The 20944-nt window shown below is 46.8% G+C and overlaps 1 long non-coding RNA gene across 3 annotated transcripts in view; it reads left to right on the top strand.

The window, feature by feature from the left end:
- Positions 1–20944, top strand: part of LOC126058536 (uncharacterized) — a 336683-nt gene that overhangs the window by 104350 nt on the left and 211389 nt on the right. For all 3 annotated transcript variants that reach the window (XR_007513246.1, XR_007513245.1, XR_007513247.1), the window contains exon 2: positions 11324–11770. This is a non-coding gene — a long non-coding RNA (uncharacterized LOC126058536). The remainder of the gene's footprint in view (positions 1–11323; positions 11771–20944) is intronic.

The following is a 20944-nucleotide window of genomic DNA, read 5'->3' as shown; positions in this document are numbered from 1 at the left end:
AAGCCGTCTGGGCCAGGGCTTTTTTTTGTTGGAAGTTTTTTGATTACCGTTTCAATCTCTTTTTTTGTTATGGGTCTATTTAGTTGTTCTACTTCTGAATGTGTTAGTTTAGGTAGGTAGTATTTTTCCAAGAATTTATCCATTTCTTCTAGGTTTTCAAATTTGTTAGAGTACAATTTTACATAGTAATCTGAAATGATTCTTTTAATTTCATTTGGCTCTGTTGTGATGTGGCCCATCTCGTTTCTTATTCGGGTTATTTGTTTCCTTTCCTGTTTTTCTTTAGTCAGTCTAGCCAATGGTTTATCAATTTTGTTAATTTTTTCAAAGAACCAGCTTTTGGCTTTGTTAAGTCTTTCAATTGTTTTTCTGTTCTCTAATTCATTTAGTTCAGCTCTAATTTTTATTATTTGTTTTCTTCTGGTGCCTGATGGGTTCTTTTGTTGCTCACTTTCTATTTGTTCAAGTTGTCGGGACAGTTCTCTAATTTTGGCTCTTGTTTTTGTATGTGTGCATTTATCGATATAAATTGGCCTCTGAGCACTGCTTTTGCTGTGTCCCAGAGGTTTTGATAGGAAGTATTTTCATTCTCGTTGCTTTCTAAGAATTTCCTTATTCCCTCCTTGATGTCTTCTATAACCCAGTCTTTTTTCAGGAGGGTATTGTTCATTTTCTAAGTATTTGATTTCTTTTGCCTAGTTTTTCTGTTATTGATTTCTAGCTTCATTGCCTTGTGGTCTGAGAAGATGCTTTGTAATATTTCGATGTTTTGGATTCTGCAAAGATTTGTTTTATGACCTAATATGTGGTCTATTCTAGAGAATGTTCCATGTGCACTAGAAAAGAAAGTATATTTTGCAGCAGTTGGGTGGAGAGTTCTGTATAAATCAATGAGGTCAAGTTGGTTGATTGTTGTAAGTAGGTCTTCCGTGTCTCTATTGAGCTTCTTACTGGATGTCCTGTCCTTCTCCGAAAGTGGTGTGTTGAAGTCTCCTACTATAAATGTGGAGGTGTCTATCTCACTTTTCAATTCTGTTAAAATTTGATTTATGTATCTTGCAGCCCTGTCATTGGGTGCATAAATATTTAATATGGTTATGTCTTCCTGATCAATTGTCCCTTTTATCATTATATAGTGTCCTTCTTTATCCTTTGTGGCGGATTTAAGTCTAAAGTCTATTTTGTCAGAAATTAATATTGCTACTCCTCTTCTTTTTTTGCTTATTGTTTGCTTGATATATTTTTTTCCATCCTTTGAGTTTTAGTTTGTTTGTGTCTCTAAGTCTAAGGTGTGTCTCTTGTAGGCAGCATATAGATGGATCGTGTTTCTTTATCCAGTCCGTGACTCTCTGTCTCTTTATTGGTGCATTTAGTCCATTTACATTCAGGGTAATTATAGATAAATAAGTTTTTAGTGCTGTCATTTTGATGCCTTTTCATGTGTGTTGTTGGCCATTTCATTTTTCCACATGCTTTTTTGTGCTGAGACGTTTTTCTTAGTAGCTTGTGAGATCCTCATTTTCATAATGTTTAACTTTGTGTTTGTTGAGTTGTTACGTTTTTCTTGGCTTTTTTCTTGAGTTATGGAATTGATATTCCTTTTTGTGGTTACCTTATTATTTACCCCTATTTTTCTAAGTAAAAACCTAACTTGTATCCTTCTATATCGCCTTGTATCACTCTCCATCTGGCAGTTCAATGCCTCCTATATTTAGTCCCTCTTTTTGATTATTGTGATCGTTTATCTATTGATTTCCATGATTTCCTGTTATGTGTATTATTTTGTTTATTTATTTATTTTTTCGAATTAATCTTAATTTGTTTGTTTTTGTGCTTTCCCTATTTGAGTTGCGTTGATATCAGGACATTCTGTTTTGTGACCTTGTATTGTGCTGATACCTGATATTATTGGTCACCAGGCCAAACAATCTCCTTTAGCATTTCTTGCAGTCTTGGTTTAGTTTTTTTAAATTCTCTAAACTTGTGTTTATCTGTAAATATCTTAATTTCTCCTTCATATTTCAGAGAGAGTTTTGCTGGATATATGATCCTTGGTTGGCAGTTTTTCTCCTTCAGTGCTCTGTATACGTCGTCCCATTCCCTTCTTGCCTGCATGGTTTCTGCTGAGTAGTCTGAACTTATTCTTATTGATTCTTCCTTGAAGGAAACCTTTCTTTTCTCCCTGGCTGCTTTTAGAATTTTCTGTTTGTCTTTGGTTGTGGCAAGTTTGTTGATAATATATCTTGGTGTTTTTCTTGTTGGATCAATCTTCAATGGGGTTCGATGAGCATCTTGGATAGATATCCTTTCGTCTTTCATCATGTCAGGGAAGTTTTGTGTCAGGAGTTCTTCAACTATTTTCTCTGTGTTTTCTGTCCCCCCTCCCTGTTCTGGGACTCCAATCACTCGCAAGTTATCCTTCTTGATAGAGTCCCACATGATTCTTAGGATTTCTTCATTTTTTTAAATTCTTTAATCTGATTTTTTTTCAGCTATGTTGGTGTTGATTCCCTGGTCCTCCAGAAGTCCCAGTCTACATTCTAATTGCTCGAGTCTGCTCCTCTGACTTTCTATTGCGTTGTCTAATTCCGTAATTTTATTGTTAATCTTTTGGATTTCTACATGCTGTCTCTCTATGGATTCTTGCAACTTATTAATTTTTCCAGTATGTTCTTGAATAATCTTTTTGAGTTCTTCAACAGTTTTATCAGTGTGTTCTTTGGCTTTTTCTGCAGTTATCCTAATTTCATTTGTGATATCTTTAAGCATTCTGTAAATTAGTTTTTTATATTCTGTATCTGATAATTCCAGGATTGTATCTTCATTTGGGAAAGATTTTGATTCTTTTGTTTTGGGGGTTGGAGAAGCTGTCATGGTCTGTTTCTTTATGTGGTTTGATATGGACTGCTGTCTCCGAGCCATCACTGGGAAACTAGATTTTCCAGGTAATCAGCTATAAAAAAATGCAGTCAGATCCCTATCTGAATTCTCCCTCTGGCTCAGGGTATTCGGATGTTAATGGAGCTGCCTGGGGAGGGTGGGGGAGGGATCAGAGAGCTAGGAGTGTAGCACCACAGAATATAGAGCTGATCCCCGCCTTCATGCTCCGCCCCCGTCCGCCAAAATCTCAGCGGGACGGCTCCCCGGCTGGGACGCTACTCTCCCTGCTCCGAGACCGGTCACTTCCTCCCGGGGACTTCTCCCTCTGGTGTGCCACACCGCTCGCGCAAACTGGGTGGGCGTCTCCCGCACGACCAGGTGGGCCCGCCCCCTGGGTCAATTCAGGGGAATATAACTGATCCCCGCGCTCACACCCCGCCCGCTTTCGCGAAAATCCCAGCGGGACGGCTCCCCAGCTGGGACGCTGCTCTCCCCGCTCCGAGACCAGTCACTTCCTCCCGGGGACTTCTCCCTCCCGTGCGCCGCGCCGCAGTCGCGAACGGGGTGGGCGTCCCCCGCACGAATGTGTGGGCCCCAGCCCGGGGTCGCTTTAGGGAAATGTAGCTGATCCCCCTGCTCGCGCCACGCCCGCTTCCCGCCAAACTCCCGGCGGGACGGCTCCCTGTCTGAGACGCTGCTCTCCCCGCTCCAAGATCAGTCACTGCCTCCCGGGTGCTTCTCCCTCCGGCTGCACTGCTACGCCGCCCGTGCCAACCAGCTAGACTCCCTCCCGGGATGGGTTCGGGGGGTAGGGCTGGGCCCCTTGTCTGTGCCGTTGCCCCCCTGGGCTCTGCCCCAGGTCAGGCTCCGAAGGTCACCTGCATGGTAGGCTGGCTCCTAGTTCTGGAAACGGTCGCTGTCTGCCCGTATTTGTTCGTTTTCCGTCTCTAAGTCTGTGTTTGTTGTTCAGAGTTCGTAGATTGTTATGTATGTGATCGATTCACTTGTTTTTCCGAGTCTTTGTTGCAAGAGGGATCCATGGTAGCGTCCACCTAGTTCGCCATCTTGGCCCCGCCTCTGTGTTACCATTCTTGCTATCTATTCCCAAATTTTTCACCGCCATTAACTTAGACTCACTGCCTCTAAACTTCTCATCTGTGCTTTAGAGTTCCTATTGTCAATTTCATCTCATACAGGTCATTTTTTGTAAAAGTGCAATGCTAAAGCCAAACATTCTTTACTAAATGAGCTAAACTGTTGTTTGGTTTAAATATGACTTCAGGGGATAGTTTAGGTTCAGGATTTAAAGATGATCTCAGGGCGGTAGATTTGGTCATTCCCCAGTCTCAGTGGGCCTAGGAAGTCTGGATTCTGTAGGCATGTGAAATTCTCTTCCACGTATTTCTCTATAGGGTATTCTTAGCAGCTTTGGGGCCTTGTTTGAAAAGGGTAAGCAGTTGCTTTCCTGTCTTGTAGCAGATAGTGAATGCCTGTGTTGCAGGAGAATGCTTATTATTCTTGTTTCAATGGGGGTGGGGTGGGGGGAGGGAAAGCTCACCCCCGAAAAGGGAAAAGTTTGGGAGAAACATGTCTGGCATCTTTCTCTATGTCTGCAATCCCTCACCTCTCCCCAGGCAGGGAGAAGGGATTCTGATTCCACTGATGAGTTTTGGAGTCAGGTTCAGAGTTCCTGTTGAGTGGTAAACCAAAAAAACCAAACCCATTGCTGTCGAGTCGATTGCAACTCACAGCGACCCTGTAGGACAGAGTAGAACTGCCCCATAGAGTTTCCAGGGAGTGGCTGGTGGATTTGAACTGTTGACCTTTTGGTTAGCCATAGCTCTTAACCACTACACCACCAGGGTTTCCAGGTGAGTGGTAGGACCCCTGAAACTGAGTGGAAACTGGGAACTGAGGTCCAGGGAAGAGAAGTGACTTGGTGTCCGTCTGTGGCTGTGGCAGAGACAGGAGGGGTGTCCACCTCTCATGATCCCTGTATGCACTGAAGAAGGGGAAGACTGGCAGCCAGGGACCAGTTGGCCGTGTGGTAATGATGCTGAGAGGGGCGGGAGTGCCCAGCCTAGACCAGCCCATCCACAGCCAACAGGAAGACCCCTGAGCAGGGAATAGATGCTTGTTGCTTGATGCCACTGTGATTGTGTGGGTCATGCATGAGGTGGAGTCGGAGAGACTGGAGAAGAGGGGCTGCATCAGGGGATGGCTCTGAAGGTCAGTGGATGGGAATTTGGAAAGAGATCCAATGGAGGCCTGGGGAGAAGGAGTTGGTGGGGCTCACACTCACTGAGTCCTGTAACTGGGAGTGTCCCTGTGTGGCCATTTTTGTGGGGTTCTCCCTGAGCAGCTGTGTGAGCTTCTCATTGAGAGACTCCAAAACAGAACCTCCATGGTGGTGGATGGAGTTCAGGCTGAAGCCAGCCTGCAGGTGTGCTCTGTTTAACCCAAACAGTTCTTAAAACTTTGAACTAGCCAAAGGGGTAGGAGAGTAGAGGATTGTAAGCAAAAACCTAGATTTCCATTAAAAGAAAAAAGTCAGGAACCATTGAGCCCACATTCCTGGTTGTCCATATCTCCTGGAGCTGAGTGGTGGTCACCCCGTTTTGCTAGGCAGGAGCTCCCAGTTTGCCATGGTCCCCATGGATTCTTCTGCTTCTTCGACTCGTCCAGCTTCCCTCCCATTACCTGCCTGGGTCAGTGGACATCTGAGTTTGCAAGCCCGGCTGGCCCCCACCCCACCCCCTAGAATGAGGTTAACCTTTCCTGGGTGGTGGAAATGGTTAATGCGCTCAGCTGGTAAACAAAAGGGTGGAGGTTCCAGTCCATCCAGAAGCGCCTCGTGAAAGGCCTGGTGATCTACTTCCAAAAAATCAGCCCCTGAAAACCCTATGGAGCGCAGTTCTACTCTGACACACACACAGTTGCCATGAGTTAAAATGGACTCCAGGGCAACTGGTTGGGGTCAGAGATCCTTTTAATGTAAGCTAAAGGCCTTCTCCAGAGAGATGCATGGTGTACTACACCAATTTGCATACAACTACAGGTTGTTCCTAGAGCCCAGACCCCAGATTAACAACCCCCAACTACCCCCTGGGAATGTTTCCTTCCTTGAGTGGAGATGGCAGCCAACAATAACAACAATTTGCCATTTCTCTTGCAGGAGCACTTTGTAAAGCACGCCCTCTTCCTTGCAAAACACCCAGCTGCCCCCTGTCCTTTCCCTTGCAGCTCCACCTTCCTCACTCCTCCACCCCCTTTCCTCATACCCTCTTCAGGCAGGCAGGGCAGGGCCATTCCCACTCCCTTACAGATGCTGAAATTGGGGTCCAGGGACTCGAGGTGACTTCGACAGTACCACACTGGTAGGAATTGGAGGGGCTGGTGCTCAGCCCTCCCCAGGAGTCTTGGCTTTCGTCTTAGCTCCCTTCCCGCTATCTTCCATTCACCAGTCAGTTATAAATAGCTCCAAAGAAGATTTTATTTCCAGCTTCGAAGTGACATGTGCTGTCAGCAACACCACAAAACACTCCATTGATGTTTTTAAGGGGACGGGGAAAAGGAAATAAAATTGCTTATTTGCCCAAAGCAATGTGCAGTGAACTAAAATCCATTGACTCTCCGTGGGATCTCTGCTTTTCCCAAGCGAATTTTCAAATTTGGAACACAGGTGGCCTTCAGGCTGAATGGCCGCCATCCGCCTCCCTGATTAATTCAGGCAGTGCCGCAGTTCACAGAGTGCTGGGCAGGGGAGCTTTCCTGCCTCAAGCCTGGGGAAGTCATGTGAGGAGGAGCAGGGGGGCGAGGAGGAAGGGAGGCAGTTCCGAACAGCTTTGGGGGCCTTGTCTGAAAAGCATAAGCAATTGTTTTGTTGTTCTGCTGCAAGTCCAAGCAAAGGCTGTAGAGAGAGGGCAAATCTCAGACGGGAAGGCTTCCCAGCAGAAGGGGGAGAAAACCCAAACAAACCAGTTGCTACTGAGTCAATTCCAATTCATAGCGGCCCCATGTGTGCAGAGCAGAACGGTGCTCCATAGGGTTTTCAAGGCTGTGCCATTTCAGAAGCAGATTGCCAGGCCTTTCTTTGAGGTACCTCTGGGTGGGTTTAAACCACCAACCTTTAAGTAGGTGTGCACTTAATCTTCTGCACCACCCAGGGATTTCTAACAGGAGAAACCACGGCCAAGCCTTTGCAATCACAGAGATAAAGGGCTGTGTTAGAAGTCGGACTGAGACTGGAGTGCTTCTCGATGGGATCCAGGAATAACCAAACGGAACCCTAGACCACTGCCAAGGAGGCAAGGACATGCACGAGCATGGAAAATGGAAGGGGAAAGTAACCAGCGTTGTTGGCTGAGCCTTCGACAGGAAGCCCAGTGCTGAATGCTGATAAATGAAACAGGTTTTGACTGGGTTGAGAGCCTAAGAAGCTTCCTTTCTCTGCTCAAGTAGAAGACGCCAACAGTTACAGAGTGCTTGGAGTCCCTGGGTGGTGCACACACTTAACATACTCAGCTACTGACCAAAATATTGGAGGTCTGAGTCTACCCAGAGGCACCTTGGAAGAAAGGCCTGGTGACCTACTTCCAAAAAATCAGGCTTTAAAACCTGGTGGAGCATAGTTCTCCTCTGACACACATGGGTGTGCCACGGGTTGGAATCAACTCAAGGGCAAGTAGTTACAGAGCACTTACTGTGTGCTCGGCCATCTATAAGGCGCCTCTCTGCTCCCTTTTGATGTGAAAGTCATTATGATTGTACTCATTTTATAGATGAGAAGATAGAGGTGTGGAGAGGCTGAGTAACTTGCTTGAAGTCATACAGAAGGAGGGGACTGAGCCTGACAGTCCGGCCCCTTAACTTTGCCTTATTGCCTCAGTGAGCAAACCGTGGGGTGGGGGACAGCTCCAACATACTGGGGAAAAGGAACTCGAGGCAGAAGTCTGTGCTCCAGCGGGACAGAGACAAGGGCACTTGTGGTTAGGGCTAGTAAGCTCTCGTCACTTTGGACTCATGCAAAGAAGAAGAAAAAAACTGCTTTGTGTAGCCCTACCCTGAAACCCCCTTTGTCCTGGAAGCTGCGAATCAGATTAGGTTTTTTTTTTTTTTTTTTCTTTCCCTTGGAGAGCTGGACAGGGTAGGAGCAGAGAGGGACCTGGAATATAATACAGTAAAATCTTCAAAAGCTGGAACCTGTGTAAGGTGGAAACCTGTCAGAGAAGGAAAACTCAAATATTTTCTGCTAATAGAGTGCAATAGAAAAGTGGTGAGAGTGCACGCTATCAAGGGCTGAAGATTTGTGAGACCAGAAAACAGGGCGGTTCCATGAGTCCCGGCTCTCACAGGTCTCCTTTGTACAACAGTACATTTCTGGTCTCCGCCCCTGCCCCACCCCCTTCCCAAGAAACCCTTAGAGTCAGACCTGGGAAAGGGGCAACAGTTTCTGAAGTTCCTATTACATGCCGGTATTGTACAGGCACTTTTCCTGGCCTGTCTTTTTCTGTCCTCTCTTGAGCGCTACGAGGAGGGTCTGGTTGTCCTGTTTTGTAGACGAGGAATCTGGAATAACCATTTTATTCACTGTTTGCTTTATCTCTCCCGCTGGAACATAGGCTCCAAGGGGGCACTGACCTTATTTACCTCAGTCATCCTGGGTCTCCAGTGGCTAGCGCAGTGCTGGCACGTAGCAGGTGCCTGGAACGTATCTGTGAATTGAGTGCAGAAGGTACCTCGGCCAGTCACCGTAATTTAAACCTAGTTCTGTGTGACCGCATTGAGGAGAATACGCTGGATGCATACATGGCTGTGCTCTGGCGGTGGTGAGAGCCAATTGAATTTAGGTGGATATACCTGGGTGCGACACATAGCGACCCTATAGGACAGAGTAGAACTGCCCCATAGAGTTTCCAAGGAGCACCTGGCAGATTCGAACTGGAGACCTTTTGGTTAGCAGCCATAGCACTTAACCACTACGCCACCAGGGTTTCCAATAGGGTCGCTATAAGTTGAAATCAACTCAACGGCACTGGGTTGTTTTGGGGTTTATACCTGGATGCAAAGGGCCCTGCGGGTGCAGCGGTTAAGTGCTTGGCTACTAACTGAAAGGTCGTTGGTTCAAACCAACCAGCTGCTCCTAGGGAGAAAGATGTGGCATCTGCTTCCATAACGATTACAACTTTAGAAACCCTATAGGGCAGTTCTACTCTGTCCTATAGGGTCACTATGAGTCGGCAAGGACTGAATGCCAATGGGTATACCTGGAAGCAGCTAATGAGTAACATGCTGGGAACCAGCCCACCTGTTCCCGTTACGGCTAGGGGAGAAGTCTATGATATTTATTATTCAATTTAACTCAATATGCATGTACTTGGCCCTGGTCATGTGTCCAGCACTGTATTTGGTGTCAGAGTAAAAACCAAACCAAACCAATTGCTATTGAGTCGATTCCAACTCGTGAGTTGCAAAGTAGAGCTAACATCAAAGACAGGCACGGTTCCAGCTTTTGAGAAGTTTCTACTATAAATATGAAGTTAAAATGAGCAATTGGCTTAGGGACGAGCATGGGTCTTAAACTAGTCAAATGAAATGTCATCTCAAGGCTTATGTTGGAACTATCAGGAACAAGGGCATTCTTCTGAGATTATAAGCTGCAAGGACCATGTAAGGAGGAGGTTTAAGGAGCTGGTTAGTGGTGTGGGCCAAATTTAGGTTCTTATCCTAACTCTGCCATTTAAAGTTTTGTGGCTTTGGGTAAGTTACTTAACATCTCAGTGCCTCAACGTTATCATCTGTTAAAAGGGATTCAAAGTAGCACCTACCTTATGGAGTTGTTTTGAGTTTAAAGGATTGAATGTTTAGAAAATATTTAGAATACTGTCTGGAGAGTATAAGAATTTAATGAGTGTTAGTTAATATCAGCTGTTAGGTTAGCCATAAATGCCAGCAGGCACCATGAGAAGAGGGCCTGTCTGATAGCGAGCCTAACAGAGAAGCAAGACATGGAGAGAGTAAGTCCCGATGTTACCCATTGATGGCCTGGATCCATCCATGCCTAAAGCCAATACAATCTCTAAAATTTTTTAAGTCAACCTAGAGTTGCGTTTCTGTTACTTGCAACTAAAAGAGTCCTGTTATAATGATTATTTCCACACTAAAAGGCTGGTCATTTATAGCACACTCGAACTTTATGATTCCCCTTTGTTTTTAGGCTGATGCCTAAATTCCTTAGCGAAGCCTCTAGGTGTTTGTGACCTGGCCCCTGCCTGACTTGCTGGCTTCATCCCTCTCTGAGTCCACTTACCCTCCACCTGCCAACCTTTCCCAACCACTCTAGTACCCTGAGCCCACCCTCCTCTCTCCTCCTCTGTGACTTTGTGCATGATGCAGCTCTCACCCCTGGGAATGCCTTCCCCTGGGGTTGCCTCTTCCTCAAGTGGTCTTGCTTTGAGCAGTTCTCGTGAACTCTTCTGAGGCTGGAGTCAGTGCCCCTCCTCTGTTCTTTTTTTAAAAAAATAATTTATTTTTGTTGTTAGTTTTGAAAATACACACAGCAGAACACATACCAATCCAACAATTTCTACAAGTACAATTAATTGACATTGACTTCATTCTTCAGGTTGTGCAACCATCCTCACTCTCCTTTTCCAAATTGTTCCTCCCCCATTAACATCAACTCACTGCCCCCTAAGCTTCCCGTCTAATGTTTCGAGTTGCTGCTGCCCATTGGTTCCCACCTTCCTGTGTTCTTGCTTCACAGGCATTTACCCCAACGAGGAGCATACTCTGCTGTGAAGGTCCATTTCCTATTTGCACCTCACCCTCATGCCAAGACTGAGAGTTCCTGGAGGGCAGACACCATTTAGACCTGAATAAAATAGCTCTGTATCCCCAGGGTCCAGCACAGTCTCGGGTACATATAAGGTGCTCAGCACACATTCGTGGAATAACTCATGAACACTAGTGCGGGTAGGGAACAAGAGATTAAAGAGACGTGCAAAATACCAGTCTTTTGGTATGCTAAGAACCCCTAATGTGATTTGATCAAAACCAAGCCTTTGGGGTGCCAAAGAGGCCAGTCCACTGAGAAGCTGTAGCTGAGGTTCATGTTGGATATGTGCTGATGGCTGGTTTGGCCATGCCATTCACAGTGTGCCAAAATTCCACCTGACAGGTGCTTGATTTAATAAAAACCCTAAACTCATATCAGCCCTGACATGCCCAGGGACTAAAACTGCAAATTAAAGGGGTGGCAGCTCCACTCTGGTACAAGCCAAGATTTAAAAGGGCCTGGTAGCCCTTATTTATGGAGTCTGGATTTCCCTGTAACCCTTGGGTAACAATGGGACAGTGTACTGGCCCTAAATACTAATGAATTTTGTGCTGTGTTCTGCCTCCTGGTGTGAAGTGCTTAATAAATGTTCCCATCCTTCTACAGGGAAATTTCTCTCTGCGCTAATTGCTGTCAACATCCATCAGGATCACCAGGAAAGCAACATCCCAGCCAAAGGGGCCTTGGGGCCGAGCTCCATCAACAGGAGACAGGCTCTTTGGGAGGCTGAAGGACACGGAGAACTGTACCTCCGGGGCATCTTCACTGGGGAGAGCCCAGGAGTGACAGCACTGCAGGAGCCTAGGACAGCAGCTTTCAAACTACAAACCTTGGAGCCACAGTACATGGGAGAGTCCTTAGTGACCACTGTGAGGCCCAGGGAGCATCTAAGTCAATGGCAGCACTGGACCCCATCATCCTCTCAACCAGACCAGCTCCACTGTATCTCTTTGAAATCTCAGACCAGCCCTGGAGACTTTGTCCAAGGGATTCTGCTGATTCAAAAAGGAAGGCTTGGGAACCACAGATCTATCCAGCCTTCACATGTAACGGGTGAGTAGACACAACCCAGGGAGACAAGAGGGGCAATACCACAAGGTCAAAGAGAGAACCAGCTTCAGACCTGGGGCTTGAACCCGATCTCTGGATCGCACAGGCAGTGTTTTTGTGTTTTGTTTTCTATCCACGTCACCATGTCTGCCTACATCATACTCTTTAATGCTCAAGTACCTATCTCCTGTGTGGACCATAGGGACTGCAAGTGAGGAAGAGTGATGGGGCTTGAGCCTCTAAAGGGAAAGGGAACTTAGACGTGCCACACACAAGTTAGGAACGTCACAGCCTTCCTCTCGTTTATTTAGATTATTACAAATGTTTGTTGAGTGTATATTACATGCTGGAGTGCAGGGCAAAACAAGAAACAGGTCCCAAGCTTAGAAGCTCGGATTCCAGTGGGGGTAGCAAATAAACAAGTAAACACATAAATCAAACAATTACAAGCTTTGCTTAAGGCAGTGAGAGAGAGAAATTAAGTCCTGTGATGAAGTAGAATGGAGGGTCAGAAGTGGTGGGTGCCGCGTGTCACAGGGTGGTTCTGGAAGGAGACATTTGAGTTGGGACCTGAGGGTGAGAAGGAGACAGTTCAACATCTGGGGGATAGGCATTCTTGGCAGAAGTCCCGAGGCAGAGTTCAGAAACATCCCATGTGACCCCCTGGCGTTTGCATCCCTCAGCCCCTTCCCTTCAGCAGCTTCCCCCAGCCATCTTCAGGTGCCACCCTCTCCCATCTTTAAGCTCAGCTGGTTGGTTTATCTACTACATTGATCAGAGGCAGTCAGATGGGAATCCTACTTCTTCCCACCACCAAATCCACTGATCCCCCCATCTATCTGCTTCTGTACTTTCTTCCTTTCCCCCTATTTCAATGGATGGACTTTCCCAGCTTTAACCAAGGACCAAACTTCCACTTTCAGAATAATGACATCCTCTAATATCTCCCGCCTTTACCAAACCCTCCTTGACCCACACTCCCCACTAGCTTCTGTCGCTTTTCTCTGCTCTCTGTCATAGAACTTCTTTAACATCGTTTTCACTGCCTCATCTCCCACTTCCTCGCCAGCCGTGGCAGTTAGGCTGAATCTGACCCTGCCACTCTACGGAAACTTATTTGTGAGGTCATTGATGCCCTCCAAGCTAGCAGGCCCAAGGGTCTCTTCATCACCTTTACTTCCTAGTAACATTCTGCATGGCTGGTTACTTTGCTTTGTTGAAACAACCTTTGGCTTCACTGACAGCACTCCCCGCCCCCACCTCCCAGGTGTTCTTACTTGGTCTTCTTTGCTGACTTCCCCACCTTCCTCCCAGATCTAAATGTTGGACTATTCTAGGGCTCAGTTCTGGGTTCCCTTTTCTTCTTTACCTAACTCTCCTTAGGTGACCTCATCCATTTCCATGGCTTTAAATACCATCTTCATGATAATGACTTCCAAATTTATATCTCCAGCACTAACATCCCTGAAGCTACAGGCTCATATATCCTGCTCCTTGACATCTCTACTTAGATGACTAACGGGCATCTCAACTTAATACATCAAAAAAGTCTTAATTTTCTCACTCTCTCCAAAGCTGTTCCTCCCTTAGCTTTTGCCATCTTGGTAAATGTCACCACCACCTCTCTGATCACTCAAGCCCAAGTCCCAGGAATCGTTAATTTATCTCACTGCTTCACCCCCATGTCTGGCTCATAGGTGAGACCCATAGGCTCTATCCTAAAGAGATTCTGGATCTGCCCACTTCTCTTCATCCGCCTGCTGCTGCCCACGCCCCAGACTCTACCATCACACCCTGTGGCTTTACAGTAGCCTCCCAGCTGGTCTCTGTGCTGCTTCTACTGCCTTCTCAACCTGTTCTCTGCAGAGCAGGCCCAGTGCTCTTAATAAACAATGTAAATCAGATCACCTCAGTCGCCAACTTAAAGACCTCCAGTAATTCCTTATAGCATTTAAAACTTAAACTATTTGCCATGCCTCACAAGTCTTTACATGAGCTGACTCCCACCTGCCTGTGACTTCATCTCACGTTGTACTTTCCTTCCCTCATTATGTCTCATTTACTCTGGCCCTTCCTTCCTTCCTTCCTTCCTTCCTTCCTTCCTTCCTTCCTTCCTTCCTTCCTTCCTTCCTTCCTTCCTTCCTTCCTTCCTTCCTCCCTCCCTCCCTCCCTCCCTCCCTCCCTCCCTCCCTCCCTCCCTCCCTCCCTCCCTCCTTCCTTCCTTCCTATCTTCCTCTGTGTTTCCTCCCTCCCTCTGCCTCTCCTCCCTCATTCCCTCCCTTCTCTCCTTCCTTCCTTCTTCCTTTTTCTCAAGTGCCCCTTAGCCTGGCACCACAACGGGGAAGAGAATGAAGAGGACGATGGGCCTGTCTGGAGGGGCCAGCTTTGCCCAGTCTGAGGAAGGAGCAGAGAGGTCAGTACCTCTAACTCCATCTCCCTGCCCATGAGTGAAATGTGACCCAGTGAAGACACCACACTGACCAATCAGGTGGGCCCTTCTTCCTTCTGTGGAGGGATGCTGGGAAGGGAGTGAGCAGAGGAGGAAGCTTCCAGAAAAAAGGCAGAGGTGATCTTGCCTCAACATGCTCCATGTCCCACAGGACCTAGCCAGGCCCTGTGCAATTTGAAGGCTCTGTGGTCCCATCAGAGTTGCATAATGCAGCACTCTGCTAACTGTTGCTTCATTTTGGCTCTTACATGGACCTGGCGTTTCCCCATTCTCCGGGTGAGGAACTGGAGTTCCAGGAGCATGAGAGACATGTCTGAGGTCAGGTAGCTTGGAGCTCTCAGAAGCACATGGTTGCGATTAAATGCTTCTGTGGTTGGAAAGAACCTGGGCTTCCTCGCCCCCTGCCTCACGCTAACTGCATAAATAATCTCGGGCAGGTGACAAGCTCTCTGAGCCTTCGTTTCTCATGTTTAAAGAGCCATGTTGTGGATTGAATTGTGTCTTCCCCAGGATATATGCTGAAATTTTAACCCTTGTACCTGTAAATAAGGGGCCCAGGTGGCACAGTGGTTAAGTGCTTGGCTGCTAAATGAAAGGTCGATGGTTCAAACCCACTAGCTGCTCCTCAGGAGAAATATGTGGCAGTGTGCTCCCTATGGGGCAGTTCTGTCTGTTTTATAGGGTCACTATGAGTCAGAATCAGGTTTTGGTTTTTGGTCCCTGTAAACGGGTAAATTACCCAGTAAGCAAGGTATGCGCAGGCTTACAATAAGCAAGGTACGCACAGCTCGCTTTTGTTTACTTACTAACCTGTAATGCACAACTTCACCTGTTTTTTACCACATCAAAGATGGTGAAACCCATGTAAGTAAGTAAGTAAGCACAAGTAAGCCTGTGCATACCTTGCTTATCGGGCAGTCTGTCCCTAACTGTATATATGACCTTGTTTGGAAATAGGGGTTTTCTTTTGTTATGCTAATTAAGCAATACCTTAGTAGGGTGGGCCCTAAATCTGATCACTTCTGAGGTATAAAAAGAGCAGAATGGACACAGAGACACGTGCAGGGGGAAGATGCCATGTGAATACAGACACAGAACAGATGCAGCTACAAGCCCAGGGATGCAAGCATTGTTGGCAGCTACCAGAAGCTGAAAGAGACAAAGAAGGCCCTCCCCTGAGAACCATGCCCTGAATTTGGACTTCTCGCCTCTAGAACTGAAATCAGTTTCTGTTCTTCAAGGCTACCCACTTGCGGCCTTTTTGTGACAGCCGCACTAGGAGACTAAGACAAGCTGCATCTCATAGGATTGTGTAGGGGTGAAATGGGGTTTTCACGAGTGACCTGGCCCGCAGGAACCACTCTGGGGCTCGATTCACAGCATGGTTGCTCACTCAGTCCTGGAAGGAGAGGCACATGAGCCATGGAGTGGCCTTCAGAAGGATTCCCTCAAGAGCTAAATGCACTCCTCCCATCCCGCCAGGCAGCTGGGACTCAGGAGACACCGGTTGGAGGCGTGGTAACTTGCATTTTCGGGTCAGGCTCACTAAGCCAGCTTTGTTATGCTTTACCTCTGAGACTTTGGCGAACCCCTCCGCCGTGCTAAGCCTGTCTCCCTGTGTGTAAAGGACCATGAGGACATCTATTCAAAGGTGGCCATGGGCATTCCATGAGCTGTCACATGGTGCTGACATGCACGGTGGCTCCATACAAGTCAGCTGCCTCTCTCCTCTCGTTCACCCTCGTCACAGGAATCATGACGGTGGTGTGGGGTGGGAGCAGGGGATGGCTTAATAAAGGGACCTGAAGAGGGAGCAGAATAAAGCCATCCAGAAACTTTCTCCTGCCCCAGCCTCTTCAGCAAAAATAACCCTGTGTGACTGACTAATCACGGGCCTGAAGTCACAGGGCCGCGGAGGACAAAGGGAATATAAATGTTACATGAGGATAATGGTCTGCTCTGAAAGCCCCGCGGCGAGGCGTCTTTCTTACCCTGTAATTGTCCCCAGGCTGTGTCAGCGCCAGCAGCAGGGAGTCACTTTGGAGGGCCTGACAGGAGGAGGGATGTCATATCCATAGGGGATGACACGGCTCAGTCCGGCAGTGATGATGGGCCAGCTTATGCCTCAAGCGCAGCTCTGTGGTGGCTGTGGGTAGGGCAGACAGCCACACGGGGGCCTGGTGCTGCTGTCCCAGTGGGCAGAGACAGGGAGGGCCACCAGCCTTCACTGACACCTTCTGTGGTCAGCCGGGCACTGGGTCGCTACCCCAACTCTCAGCAGCAGCCGTGCTGGCCAATTTATAGTCGTCTAATAGTGTTGACTGCTAACCAGAAGGGTGGCAGTTCAAACCCACCCAGTGGTGGCACAGAAGAAAGGCCTGGCAACCTGCTTTTGTAAAGATATACAGCCAAGAAAATCCCATGGAGCACAGTTCTACTCTGTAACACATGGGGTGGCCATGAGTCGGAAACACTTGAAGGCAATGGGTTTGGTTTGGGTTTTCAATATGACCCACTCTTGTCAACCATCTGCCTAGAAAACATTTCTTCTCCCTTGGTCCTTGGGTAAACTGACATGTTTTTCCAGTCTGGACTCAGATAGTAAACCTTCTAGAAAGCCTCTGACCTCCCGGGTCCCCCTCCCGTGTTCCCATGCCTTCTGGTGCTCTCTTCTCTCTCACTCCATGATAATTTGCTGCCTACAATTTCTGAGCTCCTAAAGGCCAGGAACTTAGTCTTACTTTCATATCTATTGTACCAGCATCAAGCACTGTGCTTGGTTACTAGCAAGCACCCAGTCCGGGCTGATGTCACGAATCTCTAATATGACTGTCATTGCGATCCTGGCATGCAGCCTGTGAAATAAGCATGCAACCCGTACTTTTCAAATGAAGAAATGAACTTGTAAATCATGCAGCCTGGATTTAAATCATTATCAGAGTGATTGTTTCAACTAACTGAGCACCTACTATGTGTCAGGCACTGTGCTTGCCTCTTCATGCATTACCTCTTATTCTCACATTAAACCTAGAAGTCATAGATTATCCCTACTGTGGCGCAGCGGTGAAGAGCTTGCCAGCTAACCAAAATGTAGGCTGTTCAAATCCACTAGCCACTCTATGGAACCCTGTGGGGCAGTTCTACTCTGTCCTATAGGGTCGCTATGAGTTGGAATTGACTTGATGGCAATGGGTATGGTATATATAGATGAAAGGAGCTGCTGGGTGGCACAAACTAAGTGCTTGACTACTAGCCGAAAGGTTGGTGATTTAAACTTAGCTAGAGGCACCTTGGAAGACAGGCCTGGTGATCTGCTTCCAAAAGGTCACAGCCATTGAAAAACCTTATGGAGCAGTTCTGCTCTGCACATGTGGGGCTGCCATCAGCCAGAGTCTACTTGACAGCTAACAACAGCAAAAACAATAGGTGAAAAATTGAGAATGAGGGGGTTTGTTAACCTTCCCAAGGTTATATAGATAATGTAGTGGTAGAGATGGGTCAGGACCCAGGTCTGTTGGTGTCCATGCTTACTTTGCCATGCCATGCTTGCTCCCAGTCTTTTAGCAGGAGGGGAAGGGGTAAGGCGTATACTTGCAAAGGGTACAATAGAAGCTGTGGTTGATGAGTCTAGGCTATGATGGTTGAGTGCCCTCAAAACCAACATAGACCGTGAAGAGACGCAGCATCCTACAACCCTTGCTGACAGTGCCTTGACTGTAGCTTAATCAATGATAGGAGATCATTGAAAGAAAGGATGTGGCCCCAGAGGTGGATGGTTGGCATAAGAAAAATTGAGATTCAGAGAAGCAAAACTGGTCAGCCTGTAGGGCCAAGAGTTATGGTTCTTCCATCCTAGAAAATCTCCCTGGTAAAATAACCGTAGAGACAAGGGCAGTTTCTTAAATTTCGATAACCCTCAGTAGCCATTTCACATGTCTCATATCGTTATATCTTCACTCCACGCCCTGGGATTGTGGTGTTATCTTTGTTTTATAGATGAAGAAACTGATGTTTCATTCAAATTAAAGCGTGACAGCTTTGAGATAACAGTTTAAAGTGTGACTCCAAACAGGATGTTTTTGTTGGAACAACAGTCAAAACTCTGGGAGTGAAATTTCAGGCATGAGCCAGCAGGAAAGATGGAATTGGAGGGGAATTAGAACTATTCGTGGGTCCCTGTGAAAAATCATGTACGACATTGTGTACTACACTTTCGTAGGTGGACCTGGGGCCAGCAATCCTGGGATTTTCCTGGCCCCTTATGGCTCTGTTGGAGAATGGTTTTTGCCACTGTAGAGTAGTGCGTCATTTCACAGAAAGCCCGAGGACCTGGAGCAGGAAAGAAGCTGCCTCTGATTTGGGGAGAGGTGGTCTGCTCTGACCATCTCTCCTTTGTCAGGGTATTTCTAGTTCCAGTGAGTAGGCTTTGGAATAAGGAGGTGTGTTGGGTCAGGGTCCCATGTCCCAGACACTGAGACGAGGACTTGTGTGCAGGTGGTTTACTAAGGATGTAATTTCAGAAGCCAGTGGGGGGAGGGCAAGCAGGGTAGGGAGGAGAGGAAGCCAAGCAAGGATGCAATTTCAGCAAAGTTCTGAGGGGGACAGCTTAGGCCTGATCCCACAGAGGGTTCTGGAGTGTGAGTTACATCTCAGGCTTGGGGTAAGGGTGCTGGGAATTCATATTCTAGCAGCATCCTCAGTGGCTAAGGCCACCACATGGGGAGATATGAACTCCCGGACTCTTCCTGCTTTCCTCAACGCGGGGCAAAGTGGCCCCAGTACCCTTAGGAGATCTTTGGAAAGTTTCAGGTTTGGGGTTGAAAACAAAAAGCACACTAAAGTCTGGGAAGGGAGTACACACAGAAAGAGATCTCCAGGGATTCGGATGGGCCACACCAGTGTCTGCCATAGAACAGGATCCCACCTTCTTGGGGCGGGTCAGAAAACTAAGAAGGGGATGTGATACTCCCCTTGTAGGTGTGAGGTCTACACTAAATGCAAAGAGACACAGACCTGAGAGGTAAAGAATAGTGTTTGAGTCTTGGCTCTCTCACTCACAAGACACATCCCCTGGGAAAAGTCAATGGATCAGAGCCTCCATTGCCTATTTGTGAAATGTGGATAATCACACTCATCTCCCAGGGCTGCTGTGAGTGTTACATCTGGTAAAGTACTATGTAAACCATTGCGTCAACATGAGGTATCAGTGTTCTCTAAGCAAGGGGACATTGTGTAATGCTAGTGGGACCTGTGAAAATGGGAATGTCCACCGTGTCACCATAAAACATGGGAGTCAAGTTTACCTCCCTCACAAGCACCACTGAAATGACAGAAGAATGACAACCTTAAAAGAAAGCAGAGCTGGAAAAAAAGAAGGGTTTCATCCAGTGGGTTAGAGCACTGAGACATTTCTTATGGATAACAAGTTGATGGGAACAGGCTGGCAGAGAACCTGGCCCAGCTGAATCCTACATTGGACTGGGGAACTCCAGTCCAGCTTGTGCAAATGACCAAGAGTCACCGAACATTTTGTGGAAACTGTTGGAATAACAGAGTGGCCATTGATCTCCATGCCGACCCATGAAGAAATAGCGTTAATTGGAAAACAAAAGAGAACTTAAAAATAGTGTGAAAAAAATACCTTCAGAACAAAACCACAATAAAAATTTTAAAATGGCCACTCTGGAAAAGAACCAGAGTTCTTAAAATTTTAAAATGTGTGATTAGCAAAATAGAAATGAAAAGGTTTATTATTAGTGTGTAGCTAGATACTTGTAAACAAATATCCTATACATCCCATGTACAGGTGTACATTATGTTATTTTAAAAGTATATGTAGGGATATACCTGATTTCAACTTGTTTGTAGATGGTATTATCTAGAGATGAACCCATAATTGAAAAAAAAAAAAAACCTCTCAAAGTTTAATCATCACGACAATAACCGAACCAGTTGTGGCGGTGTTCACTCCGACTTAGGAATACTGTTCCTCCTTGCATTATATGCACGAAACTATGGGACCACTAAAGTGGTTTATCTAAGGATTTGTTGTGTTTACTAAAAAACAGAAAAAGCAGCAGGCAACTTTCAAATAGTAACAGCTTCTCTCAAAGCTGAAAAACTCAAGTCCTGCCCCACTAGACCCCACCCTATATCAGCACTCTACAACTTGAGAAGACCAGAGCTCCTAGGCTGGAGGGGCCAATGCAGGCATCATGGAGGAGGTGGAACTGGCACTGCATCTTGAGTGACAGGTAAACTTTAGAAAGGAAGACAAAGGGCTGGGGTGGGCATCTCAGGAGGAGTGACCACTGCGAGGCAGTTCTCACAGGTGTAAAGGCTCTACCTGGAACTGAGCTGTGCTGCCGAGACCGTTTTTGTCCAAAATGGAAGATTTGAGAAAATACGGGCTTTGCTGAGGAAGGCAGTGAGACTGGAAATGAAAGAACTTGTAGAAGTCTGTGATATTTTCATTTTCAGCCTGGCTGATATCATCCGTGGAGTACCTGGACCCAGTTATGCCTAAAGCCCGACCAGGCCCACACGTCCCAGGTATAGGAGAGTGTTTTACTGGTTTGAGTTTGAATAGTGTTCTGTGCAGCTGAAACCGCCCTGGTAACTTAGAAATGCTAAGAAAGGTCAGGGGAGTGTGTGTGATGGCTCTGTGGTGGGCGCACATAGGGAGAGGGATTGGACACCTGTGATAGATTCCGTCCCGTCTGAAACAG

Source organism: Elephas maximus, chromosome 15 (assembly GCF_024166365.1).
Source record: "Elephas maximus indicus isolate mEleMax1 chromosome 15, mEleMax1 primary haplotype, whole genome shotgun sequence".
In the NCBI taxonomy this organism is placed as follows: domain Eukaryota; kingdom Metazoa; phylum Chordata; class Mammalia; order Proboscidea; family Elephantidae; genus Elephas; species Elephas maximus.
The sequence above is the reverse complement of the archived record's forward strand: the minus strand, read 5'-3'. Positions and strand labels throughout refer to the sequence as shown.